Source organism: Lepisosteus platostomus, chromosome 7 (assembly GCF_059453375.1).
Source record: "Lepisosteus platostomus isolate fLepPlt1 chromosome 7, fLepPlt1.hap1, whole genome shotgun sequence".
Lineage (NCBI taxonomy): Eukaryota > Metazoa > Chordata > Actinopteri > Semionotiformes > Lepisosteidae > Lepisosteus > Lepisosteus platostomus.
The window spans coordinates 42,330,716-42,350,098 of record NC_142617.1 but is presented as its reverse complement, the minus strand read 5'-3'; the positions used below and the strand labels follow the sequence as shown (position 1 = coordinate 42,350,098).

At 37.1% G+C, this 19,383-nt stretch overlaps 1 protein-coding gene across 11 annotated transcripts in view; it reads left to right on the top strand.

Annotated features, from left to right (window-relative positions):
* Positions 1 to 3,237: 3,237 nt before the first annotated feature.
* The window catches only part of foxp4 (forkhead box P4), a 136,882-nt gene continuing 120,736 nt past the window's right edge, over positions 3,238 to 19,383 (top strand). For 3 of the 11 annotated variants that reach the window (XM_088640486.1, XM_088640485.1, XM_088640478.1), the window contains exon 1: positions 3,238 to 3,758. The gene's annotated coding sequence lies outside the window, so the exon portion shown is untranslated. Of the gene's footprint in view, positions 3,759 to 3,790; positions 3,917 to 7,593; positions 8,453 to 14,487; positions 14,603 to 19,383 lie in introns of those variants that run through there. The other 8 variants (XM_088640481.1, XM_088640480.1, XM_088640482.1 and 5 more) reach the window with 8 other exon arrangements.

The window sequence follows — 19,383 nt, the reverse complement described above, 5'->3', positions numbered from 1 at the left end:
TTCATCCCTCTGTCTACAGAGCAAGTTAAGCTAGTGAAGACTGTGTCAAACTCATTTAAAGTCTGATCTCAGTCTAATTTGACTCAAAAATCTACTCTTAACAGTGCCATCATGTAAAGAATCTCCATACAGTCCCACACTGCACTTACAGTACAGTTAAAGTTCTAAAATCATTTTGTTACAGTAAGGGATAGCCTGAGTACTAGTCCCAAGGTTTTGTGGTATTAGATTATATTTCGATGCCTGGAATACAGCATGAGCTCCTCTTTTCTCCCCTTTCCTTTTTGTCTCAACAGTGTTTTGTTATCTTTTTTCTTTAAGGATCAAGAAAATGAATTGAAAGATTATATAAAAAGTATATCTAAAAATCATGGTAGCCTTTGATGTATTGCTGGATTATTAGTACAGCAAACCTTACCAGTAACCACTGCCTTTTATCAATCCATTATTAGAAAACGGCTTATTCCTGGTGAGCCTTGTGGCAAATCTGAGTCTATCCCAGGATCATAGAGTGCAAGCACACAGGACAAATGCAGGTGATTGTAGAAAAATGGAGCACTGGAATAACATACAAACTCCACACAGATGGTACCCCAGTTTGGAACTGAACCCAAGAGCAGTGTGCTGCATTTTAAATAAATAAATGAATTAATGTTTGTTTGTGTTAAACTTTCTGAATTGAATGTTAACAATAATAGCCTTCTTTCTTTCCCCAGGGAATCATTGTGTAATTGTTTTTTTCTTTCATTTACTGAAAACGTTGTAAAACAGTAATTTTATAAAGGAAATTATAATTAAGTTTAATTACCTGTCAATAGGGATAATTATAAACCTAATTAACCGCAAACTTATCATAAACACATATTTGTAGGAGACTGGTAAGAGTGTTGCAAACGGTCTCTTTTATATGGTATGTAGGGTAAACATGGAAATAGAGGCTTCTTCCCTAGTGCACTGAAGGATAGGCCAGCTTTGCCAGTTTTGTGTGTTTACTTGAGCTCAAGGCTTACAGAAAAAAACAAAAGACTGTGATTCTCTCTCCCAGGCTGCATTCCTGTCTGCTGAGATAGACAAAACAACAAACAAACAAACAAACAAACAAACAAACAAACACACAGGCTGTGATCAGCATTGCCCGTGGCTCTGGTTGTGACCGAGCTCTGACAGTGGTGGGGGAGGAATTATGAGGGGGGCATTACAGTGAGTGCAGATACAGTAACACAATCGTTTTTTTTTCTCTTCTGACTACAGAGTTTCAACCACATGCATTCTGTTTGTATTGCTCAACCAAATGTCAAACAAGAAATGTAAGAATTGTTATTTGATGCAGTCCACAATGCTGATTGATTACATTATGATCAGTTGTGCATCACAATACAACCTCTCCAATTACTAATATTGATAATTGTGTGGTGCTATAAGCAAGTAAACAACTCTCATAATAGAAGATATGGGATAGGATTTGAAAAGGTTTTCAGTAGGAAGTCATACAATAACCAACCCTTAGTAATTTTTCTTACCGGTGCTTATTCCAGACTTGTCCTAGAGATGTTTTTCACTTCGCCAGAAGTCATTTATTTATAGTAATTATTAACTCCCTCACCTCTGACTTTGACCTCTGTACAGCCGTTTTAAAATTTGACAACAAAGACAGGCCAGGATATCACTCACGCAGCTGTAAATATGCTTTAATCGTTGCTTTCTTAATGTATTTGAAACTTAAATGCAAGTTCTTGTGCATCATTCCATCAGTCCATGGAATATATACAGCATAGAACTTGTTCACTGGGAAAATTATAAAGGCAACTTTTTATTAATACAAATTCATCCTGAACCTTAGCACTTACATTAAACAGAAATAAACGTATTTAGCACGTCTGAGAGTGCATGTCACTTTTAAATTCCTGTGTCTGCATTCCTAAAAGAATTAACGCCTTTCTCATCCACAATCCAGCATGAAACTGTGCTGAATTTATGATGCTGTTTCAAAGAACTCATTCATGCTTTTTCGACCATTATTTTACTTCATGCAACAAGAACATTTGGGAGGATCTGTGGTGTTTCATGGATAGGAATGGACAGCCAAACCACCAGAACTGAGGTGAACATCAACTATAGTGCACTTACAGTATATGATGTCACTCCTATGAAGAGAAAATTAATCTTTTAAACTAATTCCAATCAGGCTACATCCTGTAAGGAGCAATCATCCTGGGATTTCTATTCTTCTAAAAAATAAAAAGCAAGTTTAAAATAAGGCATTTCACAGGATACATTACTGAAAAAAAAACATTCCCTTTGTTCTGAATACAGACAACAATGTTGTGTTAGATGAAGATCCTAAAATATGGATGATGGGACAAGTTCCAAATCTGTTTTTAAATAAAATATGTTGCATGTTATTGACAATGTATGCCTGTACTAATTTACATCCCATCAGCCATCACTCTGCCTGAAACACTTCTGCAAACATTCTGTTTGTCAGTCTGGACTCTTAAGGGGCAGAGACTGAAAAAACAAACAGATGAGCCCGAATTCTTGTGTTTAGCTCAGGTGTGGTCAAGTGCAATTGCCAAGTGTTACCTGTTAAAAAACTCTTCCCTCCACTCCTGGGGCTCCCCAGAATAAGCAGGATTATGTGAGCGAGGGACTTTTCCTCATTTAGTTAAGCAAAAAACTAAACTTTTTGTGCTAAATTTTATAGAAGAGCTGTGGGTTGTGTGAATTAAATGTATGATCTGCAGATACTGTATTTTATAAAAAAGTTTTAAAAAAACTAATTTACATAGGTGATACATTGTGGGTTGATTTGACCAAAACAAACAAAACAGTGATAATTACTGGTAACCTGCTTCTAATTAGTTTGCAAACTGGTAAAACAGTGTTTATAGCCTAAGTGTTACTACTGTCTGCCTTATATATTGCTTTCATCAGAACAATTTCCAAGATCCATTAGAAACATGTCTCAAACTTCTTTTTTCTGTAGTTACTGCCTCCCTCTGTGTATAAATAAATCGATTATTTGTAAGTCACGGTCCTGTGGAAAGAAAAGTTCTACCGCACAAAAACAAAAAAAAGTTTTTGTTGTTATTAGTATTACACTCCGACCTTTGAACGGTTGCTAAGGTTTCTCTCCCCTTTGAGTAACATCTGTCGCTCGCTGGCCGTCACAATGGCAGATGTGGAATTGAAAGGTTCACAGAAGAATATACAGCTCCGGAGCGTTGCGCGCTCCGCCTGCGCGGTTCCGCTAGCGTGCTGCTACCAGCGGCGGGCAGGCAGGGGGAAATGTCGAGCGCACCTGTTTTAGATGAATTACGGTAGACTAAACTGTCCCTAACATCTCCCTAACACAGACACAACCCGAGTAATTCAACACACTGATTTCTCTCCGAACGAGCAGGGGGGACAGACGGGATGCCAAAAACTCGAGGAAGAACCGTCGGGACTTCTGGAAAGCGCTGGCACTAAATAAGAGAAAAAAAGGGGGGAAAAGTGAAAGAAAAGAACAAGCCGGAGGAGAAATCGAGAAGAAGCTCAGAAAGACTGCGCGCTGTTTTCTCTGTTTTTCTCCTCTCCTACAACTTCCAGGAGCGGAGATCATGCAGCCCCGGCGCTAGTGCACGATTGTGGTTCCGACTTCTCGCCAACTGAGTGCTCGCCTGGAGAGGAAGCGCGTTAACAGGCGGCTAGCGAGGACTGGGGAAGACCATTGTCGCAGAAAGTAATGATCGTGCAATATCACTCTTAGATCAAAGGTTTCTTCTTTTTCACTTTTTTTGTGGGGGTATTCCGTTGCCTTTTTTCATCTTGTCTGGGGGGGGTGGGGTGGGGGTGTCGCCGGGACATTTCTCTAAAGCCGGGAAGGGGAGCAAGTCCACATGGTCCTGCGGTAGCGTGGAAAGTTTCCGAACAGGTTGAATGATATATTTTGATTATTGTCTTTCATTTCTTCTCGTGCCGTTTTTTGGTTTAAGAAATCCCATTTTCAGTACTTCTGAAGTGAATAGTTCAGCGCGTTTAGGGTCCTAACTTGTCTTTCACAGTTTTGACAGGTGAAGTTCATTTAAGACTGATAATTTCATAACGCCGCAACAACGTGGTCAGCCGGTACTATTAGCAATGCAATGTGTTAACTATTAATGAGGGATAAGAAGCGGGATTTCAAACCTCATTTTATTGTCATAAGTAATGATGAATGACTGGTTTGGTTTATGATTAATGCATGTACTTCGGAAATCTTTTAACTTTTAATTGTTGTATAACTTAAGTCGATACAGTTAAGTTTTTCTGAAACTTTACGGTACAGACTTTTAAAAAAGTACAGCTGTTTTAACATTGCAGTTCCACGGCCGTAGTGATAACTCATTAAGGTAATTGCGAAGCGGAGCCTGTTATTCGAAGTGGCGTTTTTGTCGGTAAAGAAGTCGGGAGCCTAATTTTCAATCGCTCTCGATTTTAAGAGATAATGTGGTCACCTCTTCATCAAGATGGCTTGGATCGTGACCCCATGCGTAAAAATTATATATTTTTTAAATCGTTAAAGCTTTCTCAACTAACGTTTCAAAAGTCACAGTGAAGTATACATATTCGAAGACCAGGAGCAAGAAGAGGTTTATTGGGATTTGTTCTGAAATCTGTGTCAGTTTCACTAACAGACGATTAAGAACAAAACCGAACGTCAGACGTGTTGCTTTCATTTTGACGCAAACTACAGGGCAAGCATTGCCCGCTGTAGACTTTTTGAGGATACCAGTGGGGGAGTGGGGGTCCAGTTTTTAGGATTTGTCGTAACTGGAAGGTATCAGAATTGCCTCAGTCTTTAGAGGTCGTGACCTGTTTGAGAAGACTTGAGCATTTTCCCTGTACGAGTACTTTCCTGACTTTGTTACTAAGTGCATTGTTTTCGCCTCAAAGCTACTAGACACAATAGAGAAGGCCCGAACGGGTACTTTCTTTTGGACTATATTGCTAAACTGGATTCCGAGATAAAAAAAAAATCATTTATAAAACCTCCAAAAAATTAAAATAATAGAGGATCATAATGTATCTAAAATTGAAGAAAATTAGTTTTTTATTAACGTTTTAGAAATATACATTTTAAAACGGAAACCCTTATCTTGAGTTGAATAAGTATCTTATTTTAATTTTTAAATATTTATTAAAAATAGTTGCAAAACAAAATTTATTCCTGTGTCCGCTCCTCTTTACGACGAGAGTACAGGTGTTTAATTTACAGTTTTAGTGTTTTGAGCGGGACTTGGGAGTGTAGTTACTTATTCACACTAATGTGCCGTCAAATAACTCATTCTTTTAAAAACATGAAGTATATAATAAAGTAAGCTAACACAACAATCAACAGACGCAACTGAGTAGCGGTGCGGTTGTAACCTTGTAATTCTATGGAAGAATACAAAATAAAATATCCTCTTTCAGACCTTTTCTGAAAGGAAAAAACGCAGCTTACAATTTTTTACTTTTATCTACGACAGACATTTTTATTCTTATAGTAACAGAAAGTTGCGAAACCATAATACTTTGTTCCAAAATCACACGACTTTTTGATCAATGTCCCTTTTCTATTAAATTGCAAAAATAAATGCGTTGATGAAAAAATAAAATGAATACGTAAAAAAATCGTTGGATGGGTATGCTCTAAAATGAGTGAATTTGAAAAACATTCTGAATTCTGTTGCTATATTTACAGCTGTACATTTCAAATTCTCGTCTTGCTGTAAAGAGATTTTTACTGCGGTTCCGCTGCAACTATTTGTTACTTCCGCGCCACAGCAATTCTAGACCACCTTTTCTTGGGAATTAATCGGATGAAATAATTAATAAACATAAATGGATATATTATCGCATAATGCAGAGAAACTGATTCACGTGGTATACAAGACGCGCGCAGTTCACGCACTTTTTTGCGGTTGTCTCGCATTTCTTAATCAATTAAGCACCTTGGAAGCCCAAGACCTTTTGGGATAATTTCAGACAATTGTTTTTCCGCTTGTAAAATAAGTGGAACACGACAAGACGTTTTTTAGTTCGTGTAGAATGTCTGTGTGCTGTTTTATTTATTTTAGAAAAAAAATGCTTAGGCAATGTTTGCTAGACTCCACTTTCTGTAAACATTTTTAAGTCCGAAGTTTGTAATTACTTTTATTTATTTACTTTGTTGAAGGATGTGTTTGGAAATTCAGAACAGGATGTCTAAAGTTATTCTTTTTAAAAAATGTATGTACAAAAACAATAATGCAGAATTGTTTCTAAGTTGGCACATAACATGGGTATATGTAGGTAAGAAGAGCATGCAGTGTTAAACATAATTTGATTAAAAACTAGAATTTATACACCGTGAAAGTACAAAAACGTCACTTATTATTGTATGCAATTATCTGTTTTAGGATTCCTTTAAGATCTGTCCGCATGGCATTTGGAGAATGACATAGGTGTTATTAAGGTTTGATTGATGACAGACAGGGACCGTTTACCCCACTGGTATTATATTTGGAGCCTTTCGCAGTTTCGCAGTACAAACGCTATTGCTCAACATGAAGGTGATTTCAGGATGGGAACAGTGAAAGCGTTTACAGTAAATGAAATTATTTGAATTTAGTTGGGTAGATTCCTAGTTCAATTTTAAAGCGTGTATTGTGTGTCGATAAAATAGTATTTCATTATTTTATTTGCAAATCTTTTATTTATGTAGGCTATGGTGCGCATGTATATGTAAATTATACCTCGCTTTTAATGTACCTAACAAGGTAGGAAATAAGTCTTAATTGCCCTCTCCTCAAGTAACTATTTTTTAACATCAACAGGAGCAAACTGTCAAGATGTGATTATTCTATTTTTCAGTAAAAAGGCAAATAATCTATTTAAACCACCCAGGTGTTTAAGTGAAAGAAACACTGTATTACACCATTTACATTTCAGCAATTATTCTTCTTAAAGGAATGTTTGGCAAATATATTTTTCTGAAAAATGCAAAATGAACTTATTTAAAATATTTTTAGCCTGTGTAATAGTCTTAAACCATTAATATTATGTGCTATGGAATTTTCTGTGATTACTTCTATCTAGTTTGTACTGCTTCAGAAGGAGCTGAGTTGTAGATCTTGGGACTTAGGCTTAGATATTTTTTAAAAGGGAATTCTACCAAAAGACAGATTGCACCCTTTACTAAAAAGGCCCTAATAACAAATCCCCTTATCAAATACTTCCAGACCTTCTTAAAAAATAATACGAGGACTGCTTCCTTCAGATATAGATTAACCTTTAATGATTGCTATCTGAGAAATAGGTATTTAGAAATAAGGTCGATCTGTGGTTGTGTAGCTCTTAAGAGTCAGAACAATACAGGTGCTGCTCAGGAATGTATCCCAAAATATTCTCTGGTTTTGCCCGATTAAGAAGTGGGATGTTCTCTGTGGCAGGGAATCTCTAAAATAGACAGGGTGTTAGAAGCAAATTCCAAAATTCGGCAAATGCCGTTCAACTGGGAAAGTTTATCCAGGAGCAGGGCCTCATGGGCAAAACGGAATGTTCATGTTCCACTGAATAGTGACACTGCAAACAGCAGTCTGTCCTTCTTTGTCTCTCCTGCACGTCTGTGGAGCTGTAACCTGCAAAAGCTAAACCTTTTGCTTAGCAGCCATCCTGTTTATTAAAAAGTGTGGCTACATTCTTTTCAGAGCCCCTGCTGTTTTCAGTGTGCAGTATTTTTAATGGCTTGTTGATGTGCTAATGAGGAGTCATCCAAGTGTTTGTACTTCTTAATTTTTTTGTCCTTCTTTATGATTTCCTTCAGTGCTTTAAAACTATTGTGCAGTGTCATTTTTTACTGTGATATCCAACTATGGATGTGAAGCAATTGAACAAAATAAGGAAAAAATAATTTCAGCTGTTTTGAGATGTGCTATAGCTGGGATAGGGTTCCAAGTGTTGGATGTTTTGAGCTAAACTCCGGACAGACACCTGAGCCTGCGACTGTGGGGGAAGAATGTGTATGATCTTGAAGGACGGTAAAAAGAAGATGCTGGGTTTTTAAATTTTTTTTTAAACCATCCACTGATTTGCACCTCAAGCTGTTAGCTTTGTTGGAAATGAAGTTTACCTTGGTTTGATCCAAGTTCTGTCCGTAGTCATTCCTGGGGTGTGCCTGCTAGCCAGCCCAGCTCCCACTCAAAGGAGACGCACTTTGCTGCGAGCTTCCTGATTTGAGACGGGATCCTGTCGGGCAGACTGGATGGATCTGTGGTTTCAGAGGTCGTCTTATCAAGCTTTAAACAAATGAGCCCTGTAGTGAGTTTTTTTTTAAAACATTTTTTGGTATTCTTATCACTACTGCTCAAAAATGACAATGGATGCAATCTCTCTCAAAGTTTTTTCTTAAGAAGATCGTTTACACTGGATCTTAAGTGCAGGTTTTTCACGTAAGACTTGAATTTAGGTCAGATGATATATTCAAATAAGTTTCTTATGATTTGCTGCATTTTTACTTTTGGATTAAATGATGTGTGCATGTTTTTTTATTTTCAAATTGGAAATGTTACACTGGGAAAGGTTAAACTTGGTGTGGCGATGGCTTTTCAAAACAGTACCAGTTGTAGTGGACTTTACTAGAAATTTGAATCCATTTCTGTGAATGTCAATTAAAACATATGGCTTTAATTGAAATTGTTATTCAGGATTTTGACGGGCTGAATTTTTTGGGGAATAATAAATTACATTTTTAGACAGTGAGGGCTGTTTTTATTTTTGGTCTTTCAGTCCTGTCATTTTAAGCTCTGTAAAACCATGAACATGAATTTAGTATATTTTCTGTTTATGCAATTGCAGGAAAACCAGAATTGAGTTTTTTTATACTTTAGAAAACCCTACATAGTTAAGAAGAACAAAAAAGATTAAAAAATCAGTTGTTTAATCCAGCAAAGTCCAATTAATCCTATTAAAACAACAAAGGTTTTCTGCTGGGCTGGGAAGGAAAGGGTGAGGACTGGAGCATTAGGAGTTGTTTTTTCTAACCTGTACCCCACTGTCATATGCCTACTGAAAGACGAAAGCTGTAGTGCGTTTGGAAATATCTTTGGGAGTCATCTCTTCAGATTGACCCCATGAACAGAAAAGCACTAGCAAATAAAGGGAGAAAAGCTGAAAGCTGATGTCTTAACATTACAGGGAACAACAAAAAAAACAGCCAAAACATAATTTTGCCAGAAGATATGTCAAATAGGAATTAGTGCTAGGGAGCCCTCTCAGTTTTGGTGCAGTTCTTCTGTGATTAAAATGAAATCTGTGAGATATCCTTCTTTTGGATTTTTTTAGAAGAGCTGTTTTTTCTTATGTAGATCCAGGCTTGATATTTATGTGTTTAGCAAGCTATCATGCATAAATCATTTTTTTTTAGTTGTGATACACTGTGCAGTATTTCTGTTTGTTAACACTCTTTGTGGTAGGACAGAGTTCTCTGTTCTATACAAAGGTGATTAATGGATGAAAGCAATGGAAAGCTGTATAAAAAAACAACTGAAAAGAAACTCCTGCCTTCTGATGTGCAGAAGAAAGTATTGCAGAAACGTGGTGTGCCCACTGGATGGAAATGACAGTATGTTAGAGTTAAGGGTGTTGGTCATTAGCCATTAGCTAAACTTCCCATGAGAGAAATCGTAGAATTGAGTTGGTAATTCAGTTTACGGACTGTAATTAAAAATGTTGTTGCAGAGACAGGTTGAAATATTTTTGCAGCATCTTCTGAGCTTTGTTTCTGGTTCTCAAGTACAAAACCGTGCTGAAACAAGTTAGTGCTTCTTGACATAAAGATCTTTATGGTGTAAAGAGGGTACAGAAGGAAACGTTTTTTCTTCTTCTTAACTTTGCCTTCAGAATAGGAGACGTACATGCAAAGGCTTATTTTGTCTGTGAAATTCTCACTTTTGAAACTAAAGTTATGCGACACTTTTAAAAATAAACTGCACCTCTCTCCTTTCTCTCCAGATTTGCCACAGCGAGTTTAACCTTTCCCAGTGGAACATTTCTAATATAGATTTTTTTGTGTGTTTGTAGAAGTTGACGATTTTGCAGTGATCAATGAACAGGGTGATATGTCTCTTCAAGAATGGTTTCTTTAGTCAGAAGCTGATCCCAGCGGTCACTAGATTCACTTTTGCTAACTTTGCATTACGTTTGACAGCTGTATTTGCGTTATGGATTTTCTTTCAGTCTGCCTTTTTTTATGAGATCCTCATAACGCTGCTTTCTGTGTATTTTAATCTTCAGAGAGCAAAGGCGACAGGGTGTGAGGGCTTGCAAAATTGGGACATCTTGTGCTTTGAAGAACGTAGAGGACATTAGTAAAAAATGAAATGGAAAAACGAAGACGAGAACTCTAGAGTACACATATTTTCAATTCAGTTTGTGTCTTATGAAGATGCTGTTATCCTTTAATTTTAAAGAGAACTCAAAATATATTCCCTTCAGCAAGAGATGTGATTTCAGTAGAGAATCTGGGAAGATCTTCATTAGAAATTTGTTCCTTGTTTTTATGGTGGCCACCTAAATTCTTGTCAACTAAATCATGCATGCTGTTTAAATCCTAATCCAGTGACAGCTGCAGCAAAGTCAGACTTGTGTTCCTTTGGGACATTTGGGCACTGTAGGGTTTGATAAATCCTCCGCTCATTGGGTAATCATATAAGTAATAACCATATAAACTCATCTACGTTTCATTGGCACTACCTGGATTACTAATGAAATAATGGTGTTGTGTTATGTATGGTACTTGTGATGGCCAACACAGGATGTCTACTGAAATAAATTAATCTGACAACTTTAAGGACTGTATTGTTATATGTCAGCAAACTCATGGAACAGATATTGTATATTTGCCATGCGGACTGAGTGGCAAAAGAGGCTGTAATAATCAAGCATCTAGCTCAGATTTTGATTGAACCCAGAGTTCTGCCCTCTGAAGAGATTCAAAAGGATAGGAGCTGTAAGACTATGTGCTGGTGTGTTGTGGTGGCCTTTCAGTGCACTTCATGGTTGGGAAGTGCTTTGCAAAATTTTGTGAACTGTAGCATGTGTGCAAAAATCCAGTTGCACACTAAGCACCCTGCTGTACCTGCTGTGTTGCCACGAGGAGCCGAGGATGCACAAAACTTGTGTAATTACTGTTTGTGTGCAAGACACGCGCAGAGTGTCTCGATCTCTCGCGCTGTTGGTACCAGCTGATCTCCTGCCAGAGATTCAGGGCTTGTTGCTTTATCATATCAGACGAGTTTAGAGTTCAGCGAGAATGTTTTATTAGAGCGGACAGTCTACATGTCAGCAAAAATTAACATGCTCTGAACCAATCTGGGGATGAAAATATTGTCTGCAGCCTACAACTGTTAACATTCAGGATGACATTGTCTGGGAATCTAACACAGATATGCAAATACTGAATCACACTTGCTAGGGTACATATATAGCAATTAAAATGATTATGTCTTTTATTCAGATGACAGGTTATTGTGATTCCATTATTATAAAAATATTTGGAACTAAGTACGTATATCTAAATTTTTACTCAAAACTGATATTATTTTTTGTGTTTTTTTCAGCTATATAAAAGGTTCATAAATGTGCTTATCTCTGTGTGTGAAATAGATTACATTATAATGCCTTAGGAATTTAAAACCCTGTATTAAAACTGTCAGTAGAAATGAATGCTTAGATGATGACTTTTAAGTCTTTTTTTCTTGTTGAAGTGCGAGACAATTGAAGTTATTTTATTTGCGAAACTGATATTGTTCAAATATTAAGTGGATGGCATTAGTTAATTGTGCTGTTGATAACATTTAATTTGCAGAGGTAGGGATGTACAGTACAAAAACAGCTTTTTGTGGTATCCTTTATTCCTATCAAAAAAATGTATTCCTTGTCAGGTGAAGGTGAAGGCATTGCTGGCTGAAGTACATCTATTACTGCATTTTTCAGCCTTGTTGCTTAAATAACTATGTGGCCATCCCTACCCTTCCAAACAAAAACACCTTCATGGCCAGTTCTCTCTACACACTATAGATCCCATAAATGGGAATGAAAGCAGCCCCTGACTGTTTGGACATCAAGACTGTTTAGTGGTTACTGAAAGCGTATGACATTTGTAAAAGGATTTAAAATCTGCAGCGCTCTTTCCTCAAAAAATTATTGTTGTGAACCCAGTAGATTACAGTGTCTACTCTGAGGTCCTTCACAGGAAGGAGAATTAGCTCTAAAATTACCTGAAGTGCACTAAGGCTCTGAAGCCGGTATTGTTTTAAGGACCCAAAAAGCATATAGCTGAGCTGTATTCCAGGAGAAAGGTGAGGCTAATTGTATAGTTCTACATCTGTCTTGTGTGTTGATGGCTTTAAGGTGTTTTTTATTTTTCGTTTGAAATGACTACACCTATATATAAGTCAATAACTGCAAATCCAGAAATGCATTCCTTCTTTATGAAATTCAGGTGAATTTTGGCAGATATTCGCTATCTGTCGTCTACTGTACTGAAGTTAGCCATGTAGCAAAATTACCTGGAAGGGAGAAACCTCAAAATTGGAAGGTTTAATTCCATCATTATGTTCTGCAGTGCATAAAATAACTCTTCCAAAATATGACCCTGGTGGAAAATAGACTCCTATATCCCCATGTAATACTTATAAGTAAGTATAGAAGTACCGTTCAATAATTTTACGTCTGGAATTCAGATGTTATTTTTAATTTAAATGCACCCGTTATGTTTGTTTCTTTTCTTTTTATGTCGTTCATACTGGAAGAAATCTAAAACATTAAAAGTGACCTGTGCATAAAATAAATGCAAGATAGCACATGTACAAATGTATTTTACATATATATAAGCTTTTGGGAGATTTAAGTCTTTCTCTTATCAATCATACAGTCTCTTCAGGTTGTTTTTTTTTGGGGGGGAGGGGGGGCACAGTTTCAATTTATTTTGTTCACTTATTTTCAACTCCTGTATATTTTTAGCCAGTATTTACACTATATAGCCTTTAGAATTTTCAAAACACCCACAATGCTGTTGTGATTTTCAGGGGTTTTCTATGATCCTGACAGAAAATGATGAGCTCAGTTTATTTCTGTTTTTTCATTTTGTTGCAAAGAAGTTAGACATCTGCGATCCCTTCTTTCGTTTTTTTTTCTATTGGATAGATTTAATAAACATATAAAGGGGTCCTTTTCATCATGCAGTTTAAACACTCTAAGCAGCTGGATAAGTTATCTGCTCACCATTTATTTTATTTTCTATTTGGCTCAATTTAGTTTGGGAATCTGTTCTGCATGCAAGTTGAATAATCTTGACTTAACCTAAAGACTATGTGGGCTGCCTGTTAATACATTTGCTTAGATTTAAAGGTAACTTGAAAACAATGCAGTCTTCCATCAATTTCTGTATTAAATTAGTCCTTATTTTGCCCTTGAACCTTCTTTTGAAAGGGTTAGCATACCTCAGTCAGAAAAGGAATGTATATTAAAAGCATTTTTTATAGTTGGTTTTGAAGAGAATGGAAATAATATCGGCCTTATGTTTTGTAACATTAAAGCTTTAGCTCATCATTCTTTAAATTTGTCTTTCCTAAAATGCATTTATTTGCTACATTTTGTGAACATTTCTCAGCTACAGATGATGAGCTATGAAAGCAATGTGCTATTTGTGTTCTAGGAAGCAATTTTTGAAAAGAAACGTGTACATTAATGGTTTTCATATCTAGAACATAAGCTCGCTGCATATGGAAAAGCAGATCTCTTTTAGAACCATTTGTATTTTGGACATAAAGAAGGATCAGGAGGTTCTAGCTATTGGTCCATAATTTTATCTAAAGGCTTCAAAATTAATTTAAATTAAAAATTGCTGATTTTGTAAATGTCGGTTACCGGTGACCACGCAACTCATGTACTGTAAGATGAAACTTTAAAGAGTTTTTGTCTTCAGCTGTTTTTTGACTCTCAGTAACTATGGTGTGCACATTGTAACCTGCATGCTCTGGACTTAATTGCAAAACCGCTAAAGTTTTGTGTGGAAGTCTTAGTGGACAAAAGGTAGGACCGTAAGCTTCCAAAATGTTTTTGCTACTTGTTTTTTATGGAAAGCTGCTGGCAAGAGATTTTTGATCAAACCAACACGAAGTTTTTGTTTTTTCAGGGAAAAAGGGGAACAGAGCAGAGACATTTTTAACAGATTTCTGTGTTAGGTCTAAATTGGATTTGGTAAAGACCTTTGCTCAGGATGCGGTTGTCAAGTATGGAGTTAGAGTAAATAAATAAACACAGCCTATTATTTACAAGCTTTGATTTGAGTAACAAGGAAGTTATAACTGGTTAAGTAATTGTCATCCAAGCTCCTTCTTTCATTTTTCCTCTATTTTTTTAAGACTGAGGTTTCTTTTGATGTGTAACAATTTGCTAGTAATGGAGAAAACATAAACGTAGTTTTTTTTCTCTTTCAAGGACTAACGACATTTATTACCGAGCTTTAAAAAAACCCATTGACTCTTGGCGAAACAGGCTCGACAATACCAGCGGATTCGCATGGAAAACCGGTCTGTACCAGCGGATAGTGAAGGTCAGTTTTATTTCTTGCGACCTGTATCAATAATTTCTATTCCCTTGGTTTTAATTATTTTGGCATTGTGAAAAAGGTCAGGATCAACTGCCTTGTGCCGACAGTGAGCTTTTCTTTCAGGAAAGGAACATTTAATGAAAACCTGGCATCCTCCAGCTAAGAGAGAGGCAGAGACGTATATCGTCAGGCATTTTTCTAGTGTTTTGTCAAAGTTTGCCTTAAACTTTCCGAAATCCCTGCTTCTGAGTGCATCTCCTGGGTTCTCTGCTAAAGAGCCCGGAGACAGCAGTTTTGTATTTGCTGTAAGTATGCTGTCACCATTATCTCGTGAGGCTTTGCAGTTAGAGCTATTGGTTTCCATCCGCTGGCTGGAAGCAGGCCGTCGTAGTGCTTATATACCATGGGTAATTTCAAAAACACAGCTTTGACTTCTCCTTAAATGCCATCTTTTCATCCCCTCCTCAAATAAAATTAGCCGGTCCTGTGGAAGATCGTTTTTCAGTGGCTGAAGTCTGTGGTTTAAGACTTCCCTCTTCATTTATTAGGTTATTGTCAGTGTAAAACAGCTCTGCAATTTGACGGCTAATGGGACGTGGTTGCTTTTAAAGTAACAGGTTTGAACCCGAGAACAGGAGGTCAAGTTCAACCCTGAGGATATTTTCTATTTCGCTTTCCCTGATTTTAATAGCATACCCAATGGGGACCAGGGAAAAGGAGTAATTTAGCATCCCAAATTTAAATTTCTTTTTCTCTTCCACAGGGTTAATTGCGTAGGAAATTGATAGTTCTTTTCAAGTGATTGCGGACGCATAGATTTGAGTTCCTGCTGTGCTAGACCACAGTAGTTCCCAGTCAGACGCAGTGACATTTCTTCTTTGAAAAATGAAAGGGAGGGGAAAAATATCTGGGAAAAATGTTAGGTACTGGGATCTGTATTCAAGCCAGAGTGAATTGTGACTGATCGTAACCAGCAGTCTTTTCTTCTTTAATCTGTGTTACCTGGTCATTTAGTAAGTTAACTAATCAGGCTAATTGAGCAACCTTTTCTGGCTTGCCTTCCCTTCTGTGCCAGGGAGAGTTGCACCACACAGCACCTGGCATGTCTGAAAGTATTTATGACAGTTGATCTTCCTGGCTTATGGGAGAGAAGATGAAACTTCCCAAATTTACATCCTCCAGCATTAGTGAGATAGTGCATCTCCAGGCAAGATATTTTACACTTTCTGTTCTTCTCCCTAATGAGCCAATCAATCTGGATTCTTATGAAGGATCTCTGATCTATAGATCACTACATGTCTTAACATTTCATTGCCAAAGTGGCACTGTTATTGTTGCACCTCTTTAACAAGGGAATCTCAGTTTTTTTTTTGAAGTGACTCCAAAATGTTAGCGGCTGATTCTTTCACTTTTCTCTAATTCAAACTGAAAAGCCTGCTTATATATTAGGGCAGACCTGAACTCAATGAGAAAAACAGTGTTTTCTACAAATGGTTCAATGGTTCTGGCTTGGTAAATATTCTTGAGCGTAAATGCAATCTTAATAAAAATGTACAAAGAAACCACGTGGACAGACAAGTTCAGGTTTCAGAAGGGAGCAGCACCTAAAGAAAATCTTGCTGCTTTGCCCTTTAAAGTTTCTGTTGTGCCTGCGTGTCTTGTGTGGTAGCTGTGGGGAGTGTGTATGAACGTTTTATGACACACCCTGAATGATTAGACAACATGAGTTGCGAATGGAGCCTACGTGCATTACCACACACAGTACCTGTCAATATCGACAGTTAATAAAAAATGCTCTGTCAATTGTCGTATGTCATATGTTGTATATCGATGTCTGTGCAGGTGCTTTCTGTGTGCCCCAGGCGAAACTGGAATATACTGTGTGTAGTAAGGTTGTGTGCTAAATACTTTAACAACAGTGCTCTGGATGTTACGGTAAATGAATCACAGTTTGGCAAGTGATACGCTATTGATTGGTAAGATTGAACAGTGCTGGGAGCACTTTCCCTTTTAAACAATGTCAGCTTCAATAGTATTGTTATTTTTTTATCTCTTTTTCTGAATGTTTAGTCTGTATAAATTGAGATAAGGCTTTTTTGTTTTCCAAGGTTGTCTAACCAAGAGTTTGGAATGGCAACATATACAGTAGGTCAAATTAGAATTTAACTCTAAAGGTTGCAGCACTGGTCAAACCTTCATCTGTTAATGATTCCTTTGAAATTATCCTCATAAATAATGTGTTTGTGATGTCACCTTTGCTTAGAGATAGTTTGTTATCATTTGGCTTTTTAAAATAAGAATTGAAATGAGTTATATTTCAGAGAGGCATGAGGTCTCGAACTCCCCTGAAGAGAGATGGCTAATGAGTCTGTATTATACAGTACCTGTCTGTGATCTCTACCCGTTTAACTTCTCCGGGTGGAATGACTGCCTGATCATTGCAGTTCATTGGCCGTTGGTTCCTCCTCTGAATCCACTGTCAATGCGGACAATTCTGAACAGTGGCTTGGCGCAGCTTTCCCTCTCCAGCAGCATAATCATTAATGAGAATGAATTTAACAAGAGTGAGAGATCTTTTGGGTATAGCGCAATTTATCAGGAAGGCGTAGGCTTTGAAAAAAAAAAAGAGGCCCTTCAAAGAAATTCTATTCTTCTTATTTTTAATGTATGATGAGACACTGAAAAGTTTTTATAACGTCATGCTGTCTGAACAGTAGAGAACAGAGGAAAACGTCTAATCACTCTTCACAGAAAAATGACTTCCAACGAGATTTAATTAACTGATAAGAGGGGCTTCAAATTAATTTTTCAAGGATGTTAGATTTTGATTAAGAAACTCCTAAAAGAAATAGACGAATAATCAATTTTTTAATCAACTTACTCAAATGGTAACTGGTTAATATGGTAATTCTGACAATTAGAGCAAATATTGTAGTGCCGCAGTTTCAATGCATCCCCTTAACGGAATTATAATATCTTTACATCTAATTATCATGGTTATTTAATTTTTTTTTGTGTGGCTACCTCTCAATTTCAGTATTCATTTTTCTTTTTATTATTAAGAGTTTTATTCAAAATTAGAAGTTCGGAACCTCAATAAAAGGAAACTTTTTCCAATGAACCCTGATTCTGCACTGGCAGAGATTCCCTGGTGGGCAGACATTGAAAAATGACAGAAAAAGAAAAGTTTAAAAATGAATCTTAAGTTCTTTCCTATTTAAAAGCAGAAATGGTTGCCAGTTTTATTAAGATTTGAATGTATTTTTCTAAAATGATTTCACTTAGAAAATGAGTTAATGATCGCAAGCTATTATTAAGAAGGCTGGCACCAATTTTCTTCAACAGATCTAAGAAATTATATTAGATTTTTTAATATTTATTTTATATTTATATATGGTCGGCTGGAGGTCTATGAAAGTGCATTAGTGGAGAAATGAAAATTCTCTAGTGCTGCATAATTAAAGAAATATTGGTGTTAAATGGCTTTTTAGACTTACTCTTTGAAAAGAACAGCTTACTGAAGTAATCTGGGGTAATTTGCTCTTTCAGAAGGGCTTCCTGTGAAGGGCTGGTGATTGAGCGCGAGGGACATGACAGTACCAGCGGGGCTCGCCGCAGCTGAGCTGGGAAGGGCCCAGACTTGATGGGTACCTTCCAGTTGAAGCGCTCGGATCACGTTCCTTTCCCTTAGAGAAACCCGTGGTCAGCACAGCGCGTTTGTGTTTGGAAAATTGTCTTCACTACACCTGCTTCAGAAACTTTTTTTTGCATATTCTGACCTTTGATAACCTACTTAAGCTTTGCAGCAGAGACTAGAAAAGCGTTGTATTTCTTCTCATAATGCTGATGACCTCTGGGGATTGCTACATCCTTTCTTTTCTGTTTTGTAAAGTAGTACATTTTTTCGCAATACAATTGCAAAAACAAAACTTTATTTTTAGGGCGGGCTTAAAAGAAATATTCAAAGCATGTTTGTTTGGCCTGGAGCAGTTTCTAGGAAAGGGATGGTGCAGCTTTGCTATGCAGAAGAGTTTTTTCTTTTAAATTCACACGTGGAAGTGACTGTGTAGCTTTTAAATAGCGCAAACTGGCAAAAACTCAATATTGAACGTAGATATTCAATTAGCAAAACTCATTAGCAAAACTTGGCGTTTGTTGTTTTTTTTTCTTTTTCCTGGCTCCGAATCAATGGCTTTGATATGCTAATTAGCGAGTAATTTAATTTCAAAAGGCCGCAATTAACAGCGCAGTTGTGGACACGATGAAGTTAAGCAGCGTAATCTAATTTGCATTAGTAACGAGCGGGGAGTAATTAGGGGACTAATTAGACACTTCAGACAGCACTTGTGTTTACTTTCTTAATGAAGTGGAGTTTTTTCAAGGGAGAGTGAGCGAGCTTGGCACCAGCGTCGTGACAGGAAAGCTGGCACTATAGAGAGAGTGGCATATGGCTTACAGATTCTCTCTAATGACACAACTGGTACCCGCCAGGTTATGGCAGATGCCATGTGTCATTGGCCCATGGTCTGATTTCAAGTACCAATCAAACAAAGTCGTTTTAGCTCATTAACAGATGCAACTGGAAGTTCACACTCACATTGACCGTGGTACTTGTCATGTACACAGTAAGGTATTATACAGTGTGTGCAGAAATAGGTCTTGGAGCTTAATTAAATTGTTCGTTTTTCTTACATACACAGTGCAACTTGTTCCTAATCACCTCTACCCCTAGGTATCAGTTTCAATGTGCGATAATGAGAAATAATTAAAGAGTTCTTATACTG